This window comes from Cupressus sempervirens, chromosome 7 (genome assembly GCF_028749045.1).
Source record: "Cupressus sempervirens isolate cs-2001-9-10 chromosome 7, ASM2874904v1, whole genome shotgun sequence".
NCBI lineage: Eukaryota > Viridiplantae > Streptophyta > Pinopsida > Cupressales > Cupressaceae > Cupressus > Cupressus sempervirens.
The window spans coordinates 506,436,837-506,455,062 of NC_143124.1; positions in this window are offsets into that span (position 1 = coordinate 506,436,837).

The window sequence follows — 18,226 nt, forward strand, 5'->3', positions numbered from 1 at the left end:
TTTTGTTCTACATTTCCTGCTCAACTCTTCCCGCTCATCAATTTGAATTGATCTAAGAAAATGATATTATTTTCCCTCCAAATTGTTTCTTCTAGAAACTTCATGATAAGTCCATCAACATTCACCTTGAATTGGTTTGCATGGTTTACATAAAATTCTATGATATCTACTCATCATCCTTATCATACACTTATTCACAAAATTTGATGTGAAAAACTTATTGTTATTGATCTAGCGAATCTTTTGACTTAAAAAATAATGCAACAACTCGGCATCATTAGTTTAATAATGCTCGACTCCTTCTATGTTACCCAACTTCTACTACATTTACTGATGCTTGACACCTTTTGTGTTACTCGGCTTCTATTGCATTTACTGATGCTCGGCTTTTGAAGAAATTTTCTCGGCATCCATTACCTTGTTTTTTGTTCGGCACCTAAACTCTTTTCCTGAGTTACTCTGCACTTGAACAATTACTCAGCACTTGAACATTCCTGTGTTACTTGACTCCTGAAGGATTTCTCAGCACACACTGAAGTTGAACTTGCTCGGCTTCAACTATGAATTTTCTTGGCTCTAACTAGCTTGCTCAACTCTCTCTAATGAACTTAGTTAGGCTTTACAAATGACTTAGTTAAACCTTACATCTTTGATGTGTCTCAGTGTGTCCATCCTCTTAGAGTATGTCATCAATACACTATTTCATCAATGGCTTAGCTGATCCTTATACTTCATTACAACATCATAACTTCAACCTTTCTCTAGGTGCTCTAGTTACATCTTATTGATTGCCTCCTCCTTGTCAATCAACCAATTGATAGTATTTGGATCACTTAAGCAATTGTCATTCCTGCAAGTAGTAAGTTTGACATCAATGACAAAACAATGACTGAAAACATTCTTTAGCAGTTCCATTATTCTTCATTCATGATCTTTTCAATCATTTCCAACAACTTGTTCATCTGAACAAAGTTTCCCTCATTAGCAATAGCTATATTAATCTTCTCAATCTTTGGCTTCCAAGGTTGCTAAGATTTTCTTGCTACTTGCTTAGGTGGAGTCACCCTTTTTTCTTGCTTAGTTTCTTATTCCTAATCGTCTTCATCACTAGAGTCAATTGCCAACAATGTTTTCTATCTCTTACTAGGTCCTGTGGCCATCTGTTTGACTTTGTTTGTCTTTGTTAACACTACTTCAACTAATCTCTTAGATTTTCTTTTCTAATCACTTGGTTGAATATCAGACACTGCTACATATGGAATGCTCTTTTTTAAAGATGACTCAGTAACTAATACTGACAATGGTTGTATGTTTAGTACACCTTTCTTTATTGTCTGGCTCATGGTCTCAGATTCACTCTCTATCATTTCAGCCTCTGATAGTTCTTTTTTCATGACTGATTCAACCTTCTTATGCGATGCCTTTTCTAATGTTTCTTGATGAGCATGTTGAATGATCTCATCATATGTGCCAAATCTATACTCTACTTTTTCTCTCTCTAAATTTAGCAACAAATCAATGTATCCAACTACTACATTATCATTCAATTGATAGCACAAGGGAACAAGAAATGTCTCCTGAGGTTCCACTTTTTGATTATATGTATGATCTGTATCAACTAATATACAAATATCTTCTTTGAAGCTATCCACAATTGTAGGTGTTATTCTAAATCTTTGCTTCATCATTTTGAAATGTCCTCATTATTAAGTTTCCACTGTCTAATACCTTGTCATTAGGGTGCCTTCTGCATACCTCTACACTCTTCTACATAGTCCATCAATCATTTCTCATTATGTTTGTGACTCATAAGTAAGGAAATATTTTGAGTACATGAAAGAATATATGATTTATCAATGATTAGAATCTAAACATACCATTCTTTGTTCTCTTAATCTTTTCAAGGTTTTCTAGGAGTTGTATTCTAATTATTTCACTCAAATTTACTTGTTCTTTTTGAACACATATCTTATATGCTGTATATATGAATCCTAGTGAAAGTTCATCTATCTTAGAACTTGCATAGACTGAAAAAGAAACAATTCTACTAATAAATCTCACATCATTTTGTTTGATGGTGTTGATCACCATAGCCTTAGCATTTTACACTGTCTTAGTATAGCTTTCAACATTCTTCTTTACCAACTTCTTAGCTATAGGTACATTACCTTGTTTACTAAGACCATTTACCTCATGAATAAAGTTGGCCAAAATGTCTACTACATTATCTTGCATCCATAGTTTTCCACCAAGTATCATAATCAATATGATTTCAATCTACTCATCTATATCTAACTCACAGTAGAAATTATAAGTAAAATAATCCAATTCCCTTAGATGTTCAAATCTAGGTTTCACTATCATGTCATGGTTAAAAACTAGTTTTATATCTTTGTTCATGTGTTCACTACCAATCAACTCAAAGTTGCAATTCAAATAACTTTCTACATCTTCAAGATAAACTACATTGTTTGGAGTGATAGAAAACACTAAGTTAGGGTTTCCATTAGTAGGTTTTATGGAAATTATCTTAAACTTAGGTCTATCTTCATTCTCAACACTGTGTACTACTAACATATCCATGATCTTTATCAAACAATATCTTTTAGTAAACAAATTTGTAGAAAAATGATAAAATACCCATTTCAAAAAATAGGGTTTTCTTTGAAATTACTTTGACAAGTTGCTTCTAAATGCTCTTTGCTTTGGATGTGTTCACAATGAAATAAGAAATCAATTCTATAATCCATTTATTCATTAACTCGATCTTGCATTAATTGCATACTTCCAAATATGAAAAAGTTGTCAATTACATTTTGCAATTAGATAACTATTCAACATCATCTGTTCGATCTTCAAATCTCACCCAAGGTTTACTGTAGCCTCCTTCCATCATGAAAAACATCCTTAAGACTTCACATTATGAAATTCTTTGCAAAAACATACTTTTCATATACTGTTACAAAATTAGTATTTACTATAATACCAGTAACTTTGAATTCCATCATAACTTGTTTAGATGAGCTCCAAATTACAAGCCATAACTGGATACACATTTTCCCCAGCTTTTCTACCTCTAATTTAGGCTTTGAATGAAGTTCTTAATTCTGATGCTATAAACAAGCTTAATTCAACTTAATTGAATCAAACTCAAAATCTAACTCTAATCTTCCTATCTCATCTTCATCTAAATTTTCTTTTAAGATATTAGTTCATTTTACAAATGCTTCATTAAGTTCTTCTCGAAGTTCACTCTCAATGTTCTTTTTTTCTTCATTGTCTTCGCTAGTTCTAGAGTTCCTTTCCTAGTTCCTTCTATCATTTCCAACATTCCTTCCATCATTCCTTCTATTCCCAAATTTTCTTCCATTTCCTTCTATCTTTGAAGTTTCTATCCATTCTACAATACTTTGTTGTGTGTCCGAAGTTATTGCATAACTGACATATAGGTGCTTTGCTTCTAGGATTCTGTTGATCATCAGGTGCATGCCAATTCCAAGCAAGTGTCCTAAGTTGCTACAGTAATAACACATGATCTATCTTATATCTTCATAAGATCTTCTTTCTCTCAATGTTCTTTCACTAAATCTTCTCCTATCTATAGGGTTAGTATTTCTGGACATTTTACTATGTCTTCTATCACTATCATACTTAGGTTTCCTACAATCAATTGCGTTGTGACCCATACCATGACAATTATGACAATGAAAATCCTTAACATGATTAAATTACTTATTTGTTTAGTCTCTTTTTATATGACCTATTTCATTACATAAAAAACACTTACTTCTAAATTCTATACCTAATTGCCTTAGGAGCTTCCACTTTCTTTATTTCATCCATGATCTCAACTTCCTTGTTTTGCTCAACTTCTTTAGGTTTCTTAGAAGATTGAGTGGATTCAATCTTATCATCAGATTTGTCTTTTTCTTTTGGATTTGATCTAAACTCAAGTTTCTTTCTAGACATGTTAATTAAATAACCAAGACTAGTCTTATCATAAGTAGGCTTCTATATAATTGACACATAATCATCAAACTTTTCTTTGCTAGAATAAAGTTTCTCAAGATGCTATTCACACTATATCAATTTACCTTTCACAATAGTATTGTACTTGTGGAGTTCTTCATGATCTTCTTTCAATGTTTCAAACTCAAATGTTTTCTTTGCCAGAATTGCTCTCAGATCTGCATCTTCAAATCAGATTCATCTTTGTTGCAGATTTGTAATCTTCAACTCATGCTTCAAGATCTTGTACTCTATATTCAACATTGAATATTCATCGTCACTAGTTCCAAATTTAGTAGATTCTGGCTTGGATTTTAGATAATCAATCTTTTCCTTCAATTAACTAGTGTAAACTTTGGAGTCTTCATATCTATCCTTCAGCTTATCTCTTTCTTCAATAAGGAGATCAATTCGTTCAAGAGATTCTTCAAAGTTCTTCATCAACTATTCCATATCCATAGGGATCTTACTTAACTTGTTTAAGTCTCTTCAAAGAAATTGTGCTCTGATACCAATTATTAGAAATAGGGATTACTGCGAGGGTGGGTGGGTGGGGGTGGGGGGAGGGGGTGAATCAATAATCTACAAAATTTAGTTTCCAACTGGATATTATTACTTACTTTAACCATGCATAACAAATAAATAAAATAATGATGAATAGTAACAGTAACAATGCACAAAGATAACTCATAACACCATGTTTTGTTAACTAGGAAAACCATGGCCAAGGGAAAACCTTGACGCGGATGATACCCACTAGATATTATACTAATATATAAGTTCCTTGTTAGAGGATGGACACTATTAGGAGTGAATGAGAAAATCTACTCTAAGCTATTCTTGTTAGGAGACTTTGAATCCCTATTAGAAGATTCCAACCCTGTTAGGAGTTGTGGTATAATGTATACAAGAAGAGCCCACTACCTAAACATGTACTTTCAACTACAAGAAGAGCTCACTACTCAAACAAGTAATTTACTGTTATCTTTCTTCCTTGATTGATCTTTGATCTTTAGCTTGATCTTGGATCACCATATATCTCATATAAAACTTCACATATATCACTTTCACAAAAGTTCACTCACTTCACTATCTTACAAGATAGCACTTACAAGTACATTTGCACACTTCTTATTAGAAGAAATCCTTTGCATAAAGGACATGCCTTTACATAAATTATTGTTGGGTCAGCTAAGACCACAATTCACTTCTCCAAGTTGAAGTAAACATCTAGGATGTCGGCCCTAATTAGACAAGTAATCATTTTGTAAAAAAAACAATTCTTTCCTTCAATTCCACTATCCAGCTTCATCAAAACATGATTATCTCTATTTTGTATAGTCTGTACAAACTTCTTGGGTTATACATGTCATCACCAATATGTATGCTATCTCCATGTAATTTTGATAGTCATGATATGACATCTACAACATGTTATACAGAAAAAAATACACCGCTATAAATGGAATTCTATGTTTAGACAATTTTTTTATTACCAAACACTAAGTATCTTTATTTTTGAGGTTTCCTATGAACATGTACATCATGTGTTTCCATAAATGAGAACAATTACATATCACTATTAGCTAATTGGCAACATTTCTTCCATTTCTTCAATGATCATTTTAAAAATTAATTACATGTGCTTTAATAGAATAGGTCTCTTCTCATTTTTTTTTTGGAATTGTAGTTCTCAATTCATATTTTAAAGGATTTGGATATCCCACAATTCTAATGAATTTAAGCTATCTTTATCTTTAAATTACCATATGATTTCTAGCCTTATGTCTTGTATTTAGCTAGTTTTGATTTTGCCCTCTTTGATTATTTGCTACAGTTTTCTAATTGTTCTAAAAATTATTTATATTGTTGTTATTTCTATTTATTCCATTGTATTTATCATTTTGGTGATAGTCAGTTCCCTTATTTAGATTCAATCTCCAATGTCGATTAACATCTTGTCTCCTACTTCTTTCATATAGATGATTTCTATGTGAGTTATTGTAAACATGATATTTATTATGAGGTGGATTATATTTAGTAACTTTGTTGGTTTCTTGATTCCCATCATCACTAGTCTTCTTAGGAGTGACAATTTGATCTCATTTTATGCCAATTCTTTCAAGCATTTCATAAGGAACCTATCTTAAAGCCTTGATTTCTTTCTTGGGTGCAATAGTACATAGTATCTGAAAAGTTGCATCTATTTTGTGAGCATCTTCCTCATTCTCTTCATCACCATCTTCTTCATCTTCATTATCAACTTGATATGTTTCAAGCTGATTTTTTAATCAAGCATCCTTATGTCACAAAGTGAGTTTCTCTCCATTTCTAATGTCTTCTCTCTAGAATTCTCACCTTCTTTAGTAAAGGGTCCACTTTCTATTGGAAATATTAATAGGAAACCATATAATGAGAAGGGGGGGGAGAGAGTGAATTAGGATCAATAATACTTTTCACTCATAAAAAAATTCACACCTAATCCATCTCATATTTCAAATATTATACCATATAAAAATTTGCATGTAATATTGAAATGAAATATATCTAAGAATAACATCCATGAAAACAATCAACACATAACACATAGATTTTTGTTACCAAGAAACACTTCAATATGAAGGTAAAACTGTGGTGGGGATAAAACCCACAAATCTTCACTATTGCAACGACAAACTTCACCTATTAGGGTTACAATTTTGATCATATCAGTTGATCTACCTTGTGAGGGGTCTACTCCATTAAAATCATTTAAGAATGTTAGGTCTTACCTTGTTAAAGGATTTAGCACTTAAAATAAAGTAAGGACTTTGTTAGGAGATTTGAAAAATTTATGTTAGAACCACTCTATTAAGAGTTTTTCCCTAACTCAATTTGTTAAAAATGATTCAGTACCTAACCCTCCAATTTTCTCTAAAAGCTTATTACATATCTCCTCTCTTCAAAATCTCAATCTAATCTCCTTACTTGATATCTCTGTTCTATCCTTCACTTGTCTAAGTTGCACTATCTAAACTCCTTTGCTTTATACTTAGCTTGTTTTCTCCTTTACTTGGCTTCCATACATATACACACTCCTTGTTATGATTCTAGGGTAGGAACCCTTCTTAAGTTGATAATCCTTGAAAGTTCTAGATTAGAATATGTTAATGTATAGATTAGTTAAGGATTTATTAATAACTCTTATATTGATATTGATATTATTCTATATGGTTAAGATATTTAAATATACTCATTTATACATATATGAATAATCTAATTGAGTTATAAATTGTCTTACTATCCTTATTACTCCTATCGATATGTTAAAATGATTATCGGTATTGGAAAGGATAATACATTTGTGATTTTTTTAATGAGTCACACCTAATAGATGTGACTCAAGAATGATTCATGACTATCGGTCATAACCCATAGAAAAACCACCCATGTATAAATTTATCATCCTTGCTAACTATATTATGTAGTGAACACATATTTTATGAAGTCTTCAATCATGTATAAATTAGTGCATAACATATTGTGATTCAATTTTCCTGATCGTCTTACAGTCTTATATTAATTCTTATCTTGAAAAATAATAAGAATAATATCACTCATTTAGTTTGATACATTTACATGGTATTAGAGTAGGTTTAAAGGAGTGATCAAATATCAAACTTTAGTCATATATTATTCTAAAATGGTGAACAACATGAGGCTAGAAGACAAATTAGAAGGTGATTTAGATTTTGCAGGTTGGAAACTACAACTAAAGCTCACCATGAAAGAACATGGCCTAAATAAATTCATTGAAAATTCTAACCCACCACCCAAAGGAAATGATGAACTAGAAAAATGGGAGAATGACAACAATAAGGCCATGAAGCTTATTGTGGATGGTGTTAAAACCCATCTACTTCCTATAATCTCTAAACTAGACACTACTCATGAGATGTACAATGCTCTTTGAAATATGTTTGAGATCAATAATGTTGTTCATATTATCACATTAAAGGACAGAATGTCAAATATTAAAATGAATAAGGGAGAGAAAATTTCCTCATACTTTATGAGAATAACTAAACTTTGAAATAAACTATCTTCAATAGGATACATCTGTGATGGAAAGGAGTTAACAATAATGGCTCTCAATGGTCATTCATCATCATGGGATACCTTCAAACAAGAGGTTCCAAGTTTGAAAGACTTAAAGCTGATTGTATACAAGAAGAGTGTATGCAAGTAGCAAAGGGTTAAAATGTCTCCTCCTCTAAAAGAGATTTACAAGTTTTCTTTAATCAAGTAAATAAGAAGAAAAGAAAATTCAAAGGAAAGAGAAAGCAACCTAATTTCTCCAAAATGTAATGTTTTAGATGTGATAAAATTGGACATCCAGCATCTAGATGTCCTGATAGAACTAAGTAACAAGATTCACTTATCACCACTCAAAAATCAAATGGAAATTCTAAACATAATGCTTTCTATTCATCCCTCTCCAGAAAAGCATCAACCAGATCAAGTACTTGGGTAATTGATAGTGGAGCCTCTCAACATATTATAGGTTTTAGAGAACAGTTGGACTTTATCAAGGAAGACTATGTTGATGAAGTAATCATTGGAGATTATACAAGCTATACTGTAATGGGAATAGGAACCTATACTATTCATCTGAAATTAGGGAAAACAATTGAACTTACTAAGGTACTATATGTACTTAGTATAAAAAGAAAATTTCTTTCCATCTCAACTCTTGAAGATGAAGGATTCAAAATTAGATTTATGGAAGGAAAGGTCTTAGCTTGGACTAAGAATTCTAACATAAATAATACATACAAGATTGGCTCTAGACATGGATTTCTTTATCAAATTAACTCTCAAAATCATTCATCTCTACTTCATGATTCTTTCATGAAAATGAAATCTGGCATAGGAGATAGGGTCATCTTCATTTTCAAGGATTACCTTCTCTAGGTAAAATAGTAATGGGTCCACCTAAACTTAATCCATACCATGAAGGAACTTGTAAAATTTTTTCTCTGGGAAAGAATATTAAAATTAAATTTTAAAAGAGTCAAAGCAAATCCAAAGAAATTCTAGAACTTATTCACTTAGATTTGTGTGGTCCTATGTTAGTTCCTTCACTAGGAGCTTTTCTATACTATATTATATTTTTGGATGATCTCTCTAGGAAGAATTGGATCTATTTTATTAAAAGTAAAGAGTTTAAAGAAATCCAATCAAAATTTAAAGAGTTTAAAGCCCTTGTAGAAAATCAATCTAGAAAGAAAATAAAATTTTTGAGAATAGAAAATGGTAAATAATACATTTCTGAGACCTTTAATTACCATAAAACTATTGGGATCAAGAGGGAGTGTTATGTTCCCTACAATCCTCAACAGAATAGAATAGTTGAGAGAAATAATAGAACTATAGTTGAAGGTGCTAAAGCAATGCTCCATGATCAAAATCTTGAAACTTTTCTTTTGGGAGAAGCTGTAAATACTGTTTTCTTCCTTCAAAATAGATGTCTACACTCTCATCTTGAAACCAAGACCCTTGAAGAGGCATTTTATGGGAAGAAACCTAAGAATTTTTAGTTGCCCTATCTATGTGTATGTCTCTAAGGAGAAGAGAATGAAACTAGAGACCTTAGGAAAGAAGGGAATCTATGTAGGATATAGTAAAACTTCCAAAGCTTATCATATCTATATTCGTAGGTAAAGAAATATTGAACTAAGTAGAGATGTAATTTTTGATGAAGATTTGGCTTTCAAAAGATCTAAAGATGAAAATGAATCAAGTTCAAAAGAAACTCTAGAAGAACAAAACTCTGACAATGAGAGGGAGTTTCTAGTGGAGGAAGATAACTCAATTGAACCTATGGACATTACTCACATTTTTTAGGAAAAGAAAAGACCACTATGGGCCAAAAAGCTAATTGAAGAGAACAATTCCATTCCCTGAAATTTCATTAGGGACAGAAAATACCCTAACATATACTCTAGTTACTTGAATTAATGAGTGAAATCTCCAAATTTGAACCATCTGATGTAAAAAAAGCAATAAAACATCAAAATTTGAAAGATGCTATGATAGAAGAATATAATTCCATACTTAAAAATGATGTTTGGAATATTGTTCCTAGACCCAAAAATAAATCATTTGTCTCCTCAAAATGGTTATTTAAAATTAAACATGTTGTATATGGCAGTATCAATAAGTAAAAAGCAAGGTTTGTAGCAAGAGGATTTTCACAAAAAGAAAGAATAGACTATGAGGAAACTTTTTCTATAGTAGCCAGATATACCTTTGTCAGAACTATTTTTCCCATTTTTAAATGGTTTTATGGAAGAGGAATTTTATCTTGAACAACCTAAAGGATTTGAAGTACACAATAATCAAACTCATGTATGCAAATTAAAAAAGCTTTGTATGGATTGAAACAATCACCCTAGGCTTGGTATGAAGAGATAGATCTTCAGCTAACTAAACTTGGCTTCTCTAAAAACATTGAAAATCCTAATCTATATTACAAGGTAATACATCAAGATATGTTTATTATGATTTTATATGTTGATGATCTTTTGATTACAAGAGAAGATCATCTTATTGACAAATGTAAACAAGGTCTTACATCTGAATTTGAAATGCACTTAGGAATACTGCACTATTTCTTGGAAGTAGAAGTATGGCAACATTCAAATGGAATTTTTTAAATCAAGGGAAGTATACTTTGGATCTACTCAAAAGATTTGGCATGTTGGATAGAAAGGAAATGAAGAATCCTATGGAAACAAACCTCAAGAAACTAAAAGAAGTAACAAAAGATTCTACAAATGTTGATCCTACTTTGTGTCGACAAATAATTGGTTCTTTATGTATTTGGTAAACACAAGACCTGACATCTATTATGTTGTAAATGTTCTCAATTAGTTCATGTGTTAACCTAGACAAACTCATTTAGTAGTAGAAAAACACATTCTCAGATATCTCAATGGTACAATTGGATATGGCCTCAAATACACTAAAGTTGAACTAAATTTAAGTGAATATATAGATTCTAACTAGGAAAGAAATTAAAATAATCATAAGAGTACTTCAGGATGTTGATTTACCTTGGGTTCAACAATGATATCTTAGTTTAGTCGGAAGTAGTCTTCAATAGCATAGAGTTCTACAGAAGTTGAGTACATAGTTGCATCTATGGGAGCAAGAGAAGCTGTATGGTTGAGAAAACTTCTATTTGGATTATTTGGAAAGATACTTCCACCTACTACCATTTATTGTAGTAACTAGAGCTCCACCAAGTTATCTCTTAATCTAGTGTTTCATAATAGAGAACAACACATCAAGATACCATACCATTATGTAGATATGGTTGAGAAGGATGCAATCAAGTTGAAATATATTTGTATAGAACAACTATCAGTCATGATCCATAGAAAAACTATCCACATATAAATTTATCATCATTACTAATTATATTATGCAGTAAACAAATATTTTATTCAATCTTCAAGAATATATAAATTAGTGCATGTAACATATTGTGATTCAATTTTCATGATTGTCTTACAATCTTATATTAATTCTTATCTTGAAAAACAATCAGAATAATGTTACTCATTTAGTATGATAAATTTCCAGGATCAATGATCCATAGTTCATCCTTTTTCTATTTTCCATTCCAATTTTTTGATTGGTTACTCTACTTTCCTAGGGATTAATACCATCTAACAAAATGCATAATCTCCTCCCTAATTATCTCTTCGATATTTAAATGTCATGTAGAGATAATCTTGAATGATTTACATAAGTGTTTGTGCAATTACAAACTCATATCTCACTACTAGTTTACCTGACATTTGAATGTTAAGATGCTCAGTCATAACTAACATTCATGTTGTCACTTTGCTTCTACTCACTCATATATTTTGTTTTCTCAACAATAACTAAAATTTTTCTTTCTCAATTTGATCTGAATTACTCAACTTATATGCTTTCTCGGATTCAAATGGGGTACTCAACACCCTTTGACTTTCTTAGCATGTGATAAAATGTATACAAGTCCTTTGTAGTTTGGCCTTCTCTGGATGGCAAGATCACGTTGATGACCATCCAACACTACCTTGAAAATAACTAACTGTTAGACATTAATAGACAACTTAGACTTATAGATCAACAATCCCCCCCTTTGACATTGGTGGCAAAAATACTTTGTCATGATGTAGCTTTCCATGTAAAACTAATATTGTCCTTGAGACTATAGCTCAAGCTGCAAAATGTTTTATCTCTTCTATATAGTATATACATGTCCGAAATCTCTAATATTCTTCAATCTAACAATATTGTATCCAATTTTTGTCATCTTCTATGTTTCCCCTTCTCTTATGTGTCAAGTAGATAGTTTTGCCTTATTTTTGTCATTTATGGCTTTGGGTTTTCTAGAGATATCTTGTACTTATCAAAAAATGTTTGATGAGTAGAAAAAATTTCTGCAAGCCCTTTATTCCGTCTGTCTCTTGTGGATTCCATGACTCTACTATGAATCTCTAGCTCAACAACTAGATTAATTAAGCTCTTAAAATTTGAAAGATGAGTGTCTTTCTTCAATAGACTTTGTGTTATAAATAATTCCTTTTGAATGATTTCCAAATGTTTTAGTAGCATAAATTGAATAGAAATCAATTTTTTCCTCATGCCACTATCTCTAGCTAGTAACTCAACTAACCTTTGTTGACCAAATGTCAACTTATTATACGAAGGTTAGCTTGAACTTGTGTTTGTGCCCAATGAATGTGAACAAGCCTTCATATTTTCCTAAATCATACAATTTGATCGTTGATTCTCCAATGTGAAGAACTCAACATCACAAAGCTTCATATATAAAGAATGAATGATCTTTGAAATGTCTTCCATCTGTTTGTCAAGATTAAATTACAAATCTCTACTTGTGTATGTACAAGTTTCCTAGGGACTTTCTCCACTGCTTTGTGCTCAAATTGTCTCTTAGACCATTGCATCAATCTATCATTGGTCTCAAAATTATATATTTAATTCTTTTAAAATTATATACACTAACTAATCTATATTTGGATGTTGAATATTAACATCAGTGATTCTAAATGCATAAAAAAAATGTCTTTAATGTTATGTAATACCTGCTTCTTTTTGTGCTCTCTTCTTAGTTGCTCTTGCTTTTCCTTACGACTTAAAAAAATTTACAACTCTTACATTTGTTCCAATGTTGTTTAATTTGGGCATGGGTAAAGTGATTACCTTAGTTAGACTTATTAACTCTTATGTAATCTTATCTGATTGTGCCACTCTCTGAGATTGAGGGATTGTATTACTAGGTAGTGATAGCTAAAATTGTTTACCCTTTTCAATTAATCTAGATACCTATTCATGCTCCTATTGAGTAGACATAACCCCTTGTTTAGGTGTAACAATTAGTATCTCAGCTGATTTGGAAATGGGCAGTTATATAAGAGCTTGTATAACCTCTTGTCCTTTGGGTGTCTTACATTCTTTTTTCATTTATTTTTCTTTCTCTTCTTCAACCTTCTCAACTTTATGGCCCATTTGGGTACAAGTAAATTATGGAAACACAATTATAGCCTTGCCTTGTTGCTTGAAACTTATATCAACAGTAAATAATGTAATAGGAAAACTATCAATTTTGGCAATTTCAATCCTTGGATAATCCTTCATTTTTATTAATACTAGATTGATTCTTGATAGAAATGTATCTGATGCTTGATAGAGATGTATCTGATTCAACATGAATTAGGAATTTCCTCAATTGTGACAACATCTTATTGTTCACACCTTTCTACCAATTGTCTAATTTCCTCTACAAGTTTTGTAACTTCTAATACGTCATCCTCTTCCTCCTTAACTTATCCATCTCTTTCTTCTCATTCTGTATCTTCCTTATCAGCCAATGAAATAAGAAACTCAAATGCTTCCTTCCATATTTTTATGCTCTCTTGTTCAACTTCATGAGCTTTATTCATCAAAATTGTATAAGCCTGCTCTTTAGGCATAAATTTCTTCACAAAGTATTTCAAGGTTATAGACATATGCATCTTCCCTAAATTTGGAATTGATTGTGCTAATGTGGTCTCCCTAATCTATCTTTCTATAGATAATTTCCACTTCCACTTAGCATCAACTATATTATACAATTTTTTTGGAATGCCTTCTCCTAACTCTATAGGTGTATATTTGAATTGTATCATCATATCTATCATATATTTTTTGAGCTTCTCTTGGTCTTTTTTCCTTAAAGAATCAAAATTAATGTCTTTGAATCCTGGCAAAGTGGCTAATTCACTAATCTCTCGACATACCTTATCCACAATTGTTTGAAGTGGTCTTGGCACAATCTAAAATTTTCTTAGATCGCCAGACTACATTTCTTCATCATCTTCTTCCTTTGGGTTACAAGTAGTTTTCTCTTTGGCCTCTTAGGTAGGTTATGCTTTGGTGTACTGATCAAGTTTCTCTTTTGGTTTTGCAGCTGGGGGATGAGCTATCTTGGATCTCATTAGTATTCTTACTTTTGGCTCTTAGTTTATATAAACCTTCTACACACCTTTCTTGATATCTTCATTAACCTTTGGATCAAAAATGATTATTTTCTTGTGCTTTGTTTCCTTGGGCTCAACAATAACTAGTTCTTTGCCTTTAGATTCCTTGGTTTCAGCTGTATGTTCAGATCTTTTCCCTTCATCATCTTTTTTGTCAAGAACTTTGATTAGCTTCATTCTTTTTTTATCTTTCTTGGGATGACTTGTCTCTTCATTCATTTGATCCTTTATTATGTCATATGCATTGAATGTCTCGATATTCACATCAATATCCTCAGATAAAAGTGGAATCACTACTATTATGATTTCATCAACATTTACCTCATAAGGCTTGGCCTTAACCACACAACTCTACGTAGTTGCACCTAGGAATAAAAAAATTCTATGTCTACCATTATAATTTTTAATAATGATTTGGAATAAGAAATTATATATTTTCCTACGTATTAAAGATAAATTTTAGCTGCTGAAAAATGCTTGAAATTAGGGGTCTAGGGGTCTAGTTCCCACTACAAAACTATATGGAAATAAACTTATTTCTCTTTGATCTTAGATTATGTTATTGATAATATATGTAGCTAGAACAATCAAAAATAAAAATGGGATTTAGACCTATATTTTATCTTTTATAATGATTCAAATTTCAACTTATTCAAATCGATAGTTTTCATCTTAGACCACATTTTTGAAAATAAATCTATTCCAACCAAAAGAAAAATTATAGATTCTAGAAGAGGACTCTCTCCTCTAGAATATCATATAATTTTTGATTTTTTTAATATTATTTAATATTTTCTTCTTTCTCAAAATTGACATCTTCTCGAGTGTTAAAATACGTACTTTAGAAATTTTTAATTACAATATACTATATCTAATTAAAACACTATGAACTCTTTATGAGAATATTCTTGACTTTGATATCTATAAAATAGTGCTTATATGTTATTAACAAAATATCATAATAAATAGCAAGAGTTATTGAAATGTCAGTTTTCTAAAATAATTGTATTTTTTTAGTAATAGGATACTAACTAGTATAAAACATGCATTTAATAGACATTTCCAATTGGAAAAGCATGAGACCATATATAACTTAGCTAGAATAATTATATCAAGATCATATGTTTGAAAAAAATTATTTTTAAGATATAAATACTCAAATTTAATAGTTCTGATAAGTCAGCCTGAAAATACTCAAATTTATATATAACTTAGCTAGAATAATTATATCAAGATCATATGTTTGAAAAAAATTATTTTTAAGATATAAATACTCAAATTTAATAGTTCTGATAAGTCAGCCTGAAAAGTAACATAGCTTTGTACTTTTACCCTCATACAATTTCTCATTTTATTGTTGAATTCCTCAAAATAGTTATCCATAATTGCCTCAAAATTTTCTCCTAGTTGGCTTATCATGTCATTTTCTTGCTCCATAGCTAGTCTTCTATCCCATGCTAATATGTTGATGGTAGTAAATGAATTTTGTGCATAGAAAATTTTACAAACTGATAGAGAGCCAAACTTACATGATGTATTGTTTTCTTTCCTTATAGCTCCAAGATTCTATGTTAATTATTGCATTTGTAGCTTGAAAAGATGATAACTATTATCATTTTTAACAATTTTGTAGCCTAGGTCCACTGCAATGCATGAAACACTTCAGTCGGATCAATAGATAAAACTTATGTGTAATCACTCGTATTGTAAATTCACAAGGTCTGCAATCCCATCTATTGACATGCCTAGACCCTTCTATTTAGAATTTTCCAATTTCTCAACTTCATTTCTTTTTGTGCATCTTATTGAATTTGGTCTATCTAGAGTAAGGTATCTTATTACTTGACATATAATGGCCTTGTTGATCTTAATTGGCCTAACTTCTAACCATACCTTCATATGATGAATACGACTGAATACAATCTTTATCCATTCTTCTTTGAAGATGTTTGGAAAACCCAGGGTATAGGTAAGCCCTTTCTCTATAACAATCTTATAATCATCCTTTAGTACTCCATTATCACACTGCTTCTCATAAACTTCTCTCATCTTAAAATCTCTAACTTCTTCAATTTTGCACATATAACAATTTCATACATCTTGAATAGTCAAAACCATTGGTGGAATTGATGACAAAGCACCAATTTCATCTTCTATTTCTTCAAAATTTGAGCAATCCTTGAAATTAGGTGGGTGAAACTGCTCATTCCTTACAATTTGTGCATTTCTCTCCTTCAACATTTCACCTGCAATTGCAGATGATGCCATTTAAAAATAGGGTTTCTAAAAAAAACTTTTCTTTGACAACCTAATAAAATAACTAGCTTGATTATAAAGGTTGGTCCACCTCACAATAGGTATATCATAGTCACGCTCTGGGCCATGCTTAGGAATAATGTATTTAATCTAAGGACTATTTTTCCCAATATGAGGTGTATTTAATCTTGTCAACCTAGGGAAGTATACTTGAAATGGTTGACACAGTATGTGCACTAGGTCTCTTAATGAGTCACTAAGCTTATGCTATAGGAAAGTAAAATGCAAGGAAAAGAACTTACACTATTGCTATAGGAAACTAATGAACTTAACTCTATGAATACTAGAAATAAAATGAAAGGCTAACAAATATTCCAACTTAGTTCATCCACTATAACTATTCTCACATATGCTATAGGAACATTCACGAAGTGTGATGCTACAAGAAGGAACTTACAACTTCTACTTACAATACTAAAAATACTTAGAAATAAATCTATATTATCCTAATCTAATCCAATTTCCAAGTGGGCACCCTTGGTTAGCTTCAACTAAACTACTAAAATAGGCTAAAAGCCAAAAACTATATCATTACATTTCAAAAATTCATTACATCAAAACAACAAATAAAACTATAAAAACTCAACTCAAAGTCAATAGTTTGTTCTCATAAAATCTTTTTCCCTAACTAAACTAACACACTTGGTCCAATTCCTATATATATGAGATCCATGCTTATTTTGAAATAGAAAAGTAAAAAACCTAGCTATAAATCTGTAGGAGAGAAAGAAGGAAAATAACAACTCAAGGCAGGAAGAAGAGATAACGACTTAAGGTGGGAATAATAAAGTCTAAACATCTACTTGCCATAGGAATAAATATAGAGAATGTAGTAAGTCTTCATAGCCCTCCATACTTGTTGCCATGTCCTTTAGAACCTTTATGAATTTCCTCCACTGTGGCTACACCTCAGTGTTCTTTTCTCCTTGAATGCTATTGGTTGTCTTCACACTCATCTTTGAATTCTTCCAATCATCTTTTAGCTTCATTGCTAACAAGTTAGTTATAATGTAGAGATAATTGCAAGTAAGCATTTTCAAATTGAATTAAAATATAAGAACATACATTTTGATAATTATATGAAATACTGCATCATATATATGATATTGGAAAAAGATGACATACTATCTACCCATAGGTTAATCATTGGTTTAGGTAAACATAGATCCACAAATGTCTTGATGAAAATGAAATAGAGTATTAACAAAGTGTTTAAAAACTATCATGAAATAGAGGCAATAATTAGCCTCATCATCTGCCCCTTGGTAAACTGATACTTGTCCTCAAGAATGGCATTTCCTAGTTAGTGACCTGAATTCCTCCTC